This window comes from Lolium rigidum, chromosome 7, assembly GCF_022539505.1.
Source record: "Lolium rigidum isolate FL_2022 chromosome 7, APGP_CSIRO_Lrig_0.1, whole genome shotgun sequence".
NCBI classification, from domain to species: Eukaryota; Viridiplantae; Streptophyta; class Magnoliopsida; order Poales; family Poaceae; genus Lolium; species Lolium rigidum.
The window spans coordinates 106,299,801-106,305,534 of NC_061514.1; positions in this window are offsets into that span (position 1 = coordinate 106,299,801).

Consider the following 5,734-nt stretch of genomic DNA (forward strand, 5'->3'; position numbering starts at 1 on the left):
CCCATGTCCAACTTCGGGTAGCAGATTTTTATCATAATCATAGCAAACCTTGCGCCAGCAGCTAATTGGGCCCGCACAAAGCCGTGGATTCGAGGTGCATCCCGAAAATTTTCCATCAGAGCAGGAAGGGTCTCTGGCATTTTATTACGTGGAAACATGGTGCCGTAGACCAGAGACAAGGTCCTTGTATAGAAGTCGAGAAATTCGCGGACTTGAAGCGCGCGATCTTGAAATCTGACGATCTGGCGAGTACGATCAGGTGTACCCTAAAAATTAGAACCATGATCCCGCGCAAGTCTGAGAAGCGCATTGGATCGAGCTTCAACACGCTCATCTTCGACGGCAGTGTCCAAGAAAGAACCTATTCTAAAGGAATCAGCAGAAAAAAGAGGAGACAAGCAACATGAAAGAAGAAGCATGACAAAGTTAATGAAGCACACCTGCCATATCCAAGCTAGCATCCGTCATCAGTTGAAGCATGAAATCCTCTCGAGCAGAAGCTGCAGCAGCCTCAGCAACCGCGGTCTCCTTTTCAGCTATGGCATCTTGAGCCTGTTGAAGCGCAATATTTTCCCTCTCGGAAGATTTTCGAGACTGCTCCATGATCATAAGTGACTGTTTCTTCGTGGACTGGAGCTATTGGAGAAGTTCTGCAAAATCTTGTGCTGAACCTTTACTCGACGAATCTTCAATAAGGTCAGCAGCAACAGGTATTTTCTTCAAGCAGGATGAAGCAGGAAAAACTTCGGAAGGACCAGGAGTTGCAGTATAGTTGTCAAAAATCAACTGAAAACAAAAATTTCGACATCAATCATCAAGCAACGATAGATTTCCATTGATTCTCAAACTATGTACATGGATATTACAAAAGAAGGATCACTAGCGAACTACTGAAGCAGTTGCCGACAATGATACTATGGCGACAGCGCCAAAAGAAAGTAAAAACTAAAAGAAAAGACAAGGTGGTCTACTTGACCTCCGGCTTCGATGAACTGAGAGCAAGAGTAGGATCATATCCAAGGTGGGCAAGGATTTTCTTCGAGTTGGGTTTGGCCGCCTTAATCAGCGACTGCCACCTTTTCGTGTCCATCTCCTCCGTGCTGCCAACTCTTGCCCAGTCGATTTCTTGTTGGCTCTCAGCAACCAAGGCAATTGTACCTTCAACACCAACTTTTAACCCCTCTTGGCGAAGTTGGAGTCCAAGTTTTTCTTGCGAAGAGAAGCACTTGGCGAGAGCAACAAAAGTTGCAGGTTCCTCCTTCTTCTTGAAAAAATATGGGAAAAGCCGCGACAGGCCAATCTTAGCTTCGGAAAGACCGTCACGGGCTTCATCACCATGGATTTCAAGGAGAGAAAGCGCTTCGAGAAGTTGGTCACCTTCAGGGCTCTCCAGCTCATACTCTTGATTTGTTCTCCCTGAATAAAGTAAAAGAGACTTAATCAAACGAAAAGGGAAACAACAACGACTCAAAGAAGCAGTGAGGGTCTGCGCACTTACTAATAAAGCGTCGAGTTTGTGACTCCAGTCGACTAAGGATTTCTTCTTCGCGAGCAGAATGCTGAGCTATTTTTTCGCTCAGTGAATTTTTTGTGTCGTCAAGTCTTTTTTGAAGATCTTTGACGGCAGCAGCATCTGCTTCCGCTTTCATGCGAGCTTTTTCGCTTTGCGCTAACTCTGCAGCAAGAGCGTCAGCGCGGTTCCGCAAGTTTTTCTGCCGTAAATAAGACACACAAGTAAAATATTGTAGCACAAAATGTTGACAGAATATACTCGCCAAGGAAAGACAAACAAGGAAAAAAGAGGGTACCTTCAAGATTGGCGGCATACTCGCGGTACCCGATAAATTGGGTACCGAAACGGATAAGCTCCTTCATGAAAGGCTAAAGAAAAAACCATAAAAAGGGGATCAATATAGGAAGTGAAAAGTTCGACATCACGAAGAAACAAGGAGAGGGAAGTTCAGAGAAATGAAGTCAATATAGGGCGAAGAAGATAACTTACTTCTTCCATTAAAGGAGTCGAGGAACAACCAATTAACATGGGAGGTTCCTTGGCTGGTTCTACCCTAGCCCTCTTCGGTGAAGGAGCTATCGGGCTCATAGCTGGCGTTGGATGCTCTGTGTTATGATGAGGGGGGGAAGTTTTGTCGCCATCGGGCTGAGCTTCGGAAACAACTACGGTACGGGACGTGCTCATTCGAGCAGTCGCGTCAATAGGAGCATCCTCCTCTCCATCACCACTACAACAAATAAAGCGACAAGATAAGAAAGCAATTTGAAAGAGTATCGAGAACAGACAAAAAATAGTGCAACAAAAACTTACGAGCTAACAAGAGCAGCCTCGTAAAGGTCGATAGCTTTCTTCCCAGCACCAGGTGCAGGATCTCCGGCACGGGCGGCATCAGCTTTGGAGGTGCCGGAATCAACAACCTCATCCCTTTTCATTTTGTTCCTCGCAGAAGCAGCTGGAGGAGGAGAGGGTGTCGATGCGGTTGCCTCGGTTTTAGCGTCCTTTTCAGAGGATGCCGTGGATTTTCGAGAACCCACGTTTTCACTCTCAGGGTGAGACGTACCCTGGTTGTCGTCAGTGACAACAGCCCTTTCTTCGACTTCCCCACCTTCGGGAAGGGGAGGAAGTGGCGACACAGTCACATGGTCCTATTCAAGAAAGAAAAAATATCGGCATGGATCGTTCTCAAGAAAAGCAGTCGAAGGAAAACTAGTATGACAAAGACAACAAAAGAATGCATAAACACAAGTGCTAGCATATTACCTGCGGGAGCGCGTTGGAGGCGCTATACGGCATCACGCCGCAAGATGTCGGGACGGCGTCTTTTTTTGCTCAGCGACGAGATTTTTCGGACAAGCTTTTCCAAGTCTTTGGCCGATAAATCCGTCGACAGGCGATCCACATCTCCATCGCCAGCATACATCCAGAGGGGGTTTTTGCGAGCTTGTAGAGGCTGCACCCTAATCCTAAGGAAGTACGCCGTGATTTGGATACCTGACAATTCTTGTCCACGGGTATTTTGGAGTCGTGGATGCGTGTCATCAGTGCCTCTGTCGCCGCTTTTTCTTCGTCGGTAGCCTCTGCATCCCAGGATCGGCGGCGACATATTTTTTCGGCACCATCAAATGGAGGGATATTATCTTCTACTGAGTTATGGTTCTCCTCGTGAATGTACAACCATTTTTTGCGCCACCCTTGAACTGAGTCAGGGAATTTGACGTCGAAGTATTCGACGTCGGGGCGGACGCAGATCACAACGCCGCCTATGTTATAGGCGACGCTGGAAGAGCCATTACGGCGACAGAGAAAGATACGCTTCCATAGGGACCAGTTAGGCTGGACCCCAAGGAACGACTCGCACAATGTGATAAAGATAGAGATGTGGAGAATGGAGTTAGGAGTGAGATGGTGAAGTTGCAGTCCATACATGAAAAGCAACCAACGCAGGAAATCCTGGATGGGGGAAGAAACACCGCGGATGAGATGGTCAACAAAACTGACCCGATACTCCATTGGAGGGCGTGGATAGCTCTCTTCTTTGGGGAAGCGCAGAGAGTCTTGCTTACTGCTGATCCCGAGCTTCTTCAGCAGGTTGATGTATTGTTGGGAGATTTTGGATCTCTCCCATTCATTGCTCCCCAGATCCGTGGTCGCCATCTTCGAAACAGGGGCGTTGTGCTTGGTGAGCTTCCGTGGTGGCATCAACAGGCGTGGAGGAGAAGAGTGCAAGAGCAGTGGAGCACAAAGAGCTTTGGGGGCGCAGTGGAGAATTTTTTGCAGAGGAAGAGCAGAGGTGCGGCGCGAGCGAAAGTAACAAAGGAAGAAGACGATGGCTATAAATAGCGGTGCAGCAAATCGACGCAACCGTTGGATGGAGATATTGTGAGTTAGATGGCACACACGTGGACAAAGGGTAAAAATGGATTTTTACTGGGAAAAGGAGAGACAGGCGACATAGTGCGTGCACCGGAAAAAGCGGAGGACGTGTGTCCCCCACTTGCACGACGTGTCCACTGGATAGGAAATCTGGACCCACGAGGCAGAGAGAGAAGCAGTTCTCGCACGTTCCCAATACAGTAATCGTGGCTATCGTCAGCAATGATGTCACCTTGGCAAAGAAAAACTCGACTATGAAGCTTGATAAAATTATCGGCAACAGAATATTATTGATTATTTCGAGAGCCTTTGATCAAATACAAGTTTTTGCCAAAATGCACGGGGGCTACTTTGAAAAAAGAAAGAAAACTTCGAGTATGACAAAATAGGAGTGACAAGAGCCTATGACCAAATACAAGCATTTGTTCATAGCCTCGGGGGCTACTCCCATCGGGAGCGCTGGTCGCGCACCCGATAGATATAAAAAGCTCGAGAAGGACTAACAATATAGCGGCAGAAGATATTAATCTGTGGAGCCTACAACCAAGCACAAGTCCTTGGCTGTAGCCTCGGGGGCTACTCCCATCGGGAACGCTGTTCGCGTGCCCGATGAAATTTTATAAAAATATAGAGAAAGAAAAAGAAGTGAGTATATTTCGAGTTATATGGATAACTCTTCATATACTCCCATCGGGAAGGCAAAATAAGTCATCAAATATGAATCAATAAAATGTGCTATTCCAACAGCCGAAAAGCACTCGACAATATATTCTCAGAGCGCTAAAAGTCGTGAATAATCTCTGAATGCCGCAAAACTTTGCGAAGGTAAGACCCCAGATCCGTTCTAAGCGGCGTGGCACCCTCTCTGGCGGCGGTTTGCTACTTTTTTCCGTATCAACAGATACAAAGAAAAATCCTAACGGACGCGTTAGGTACCCGATAAAATACAACTGGGACTCGACAGAATGGTAAGACCTTAAGCGGCACCTGTCGAAGTTTACACCAGTATCCCGAGATCATGTCCAGGGACGTGATCTTGAAGTAGGTTTTTGCGGATTGCCACTAGAGCAGTTAACTAGTACCTGATCCGTCAGATGAACTAGCCCCAACTACCATTATCCCTGTACAATATAGTGTTTGCGTATCCAAAAGATATGGGATAAACACGAGAAGATTATTGAATGATTAAAGTGGGAGATTTTTCTTGATTCTTCGATTCAAGTAAAATCTCGGGGGCTACTGACATAGGCATCCCCAATGGGCCTGCCAAAGATGGTACCCGGGGTTTACTGAAGGCGCACAAGTCGAAGAATACGAAGATCAGAAGCCCAATTAGTGTTAAGAAAAGATAGAGTTGTATTAGGAAATATAGAGACTTGTAATCTTACGGGACGGGTACGAAACCCTCCCGAACTCTGTAACTTATATATTACGAAACCCTCGACTCCACCGCCTATATAAGGGGGAGTCGAGGGACAAAGAAAGGATCGAATCTATTGTCAACAGAACCCTAGTTTTTACAATCGGCGAGTACTTTTCGGCTGAAACCTTCGAGATCTAGTTGCCCTCTACTTCTAGCAAAACCCTAATCTACAATCTGTAGGCATTGACAAGTTAATCCCTTGTCACCACCCCTTGGCGAGGGCCCACTGATGTCTACGCACGCTTCTATTCTTGTAGACAATGTTGCGCCTCCAAGTGCAGAGGTTTGTAGAACAACAGCAAGTTTTCCTTAAGTGGATCACCCAAGGTTTATCGAACTCAGGGAGGTAGAGGTCAAAGATATCCCTCTCAAGCAACTCTGCAATTAAGATACAAGAAATCCCTCGTGTCCCCACACCCAATACA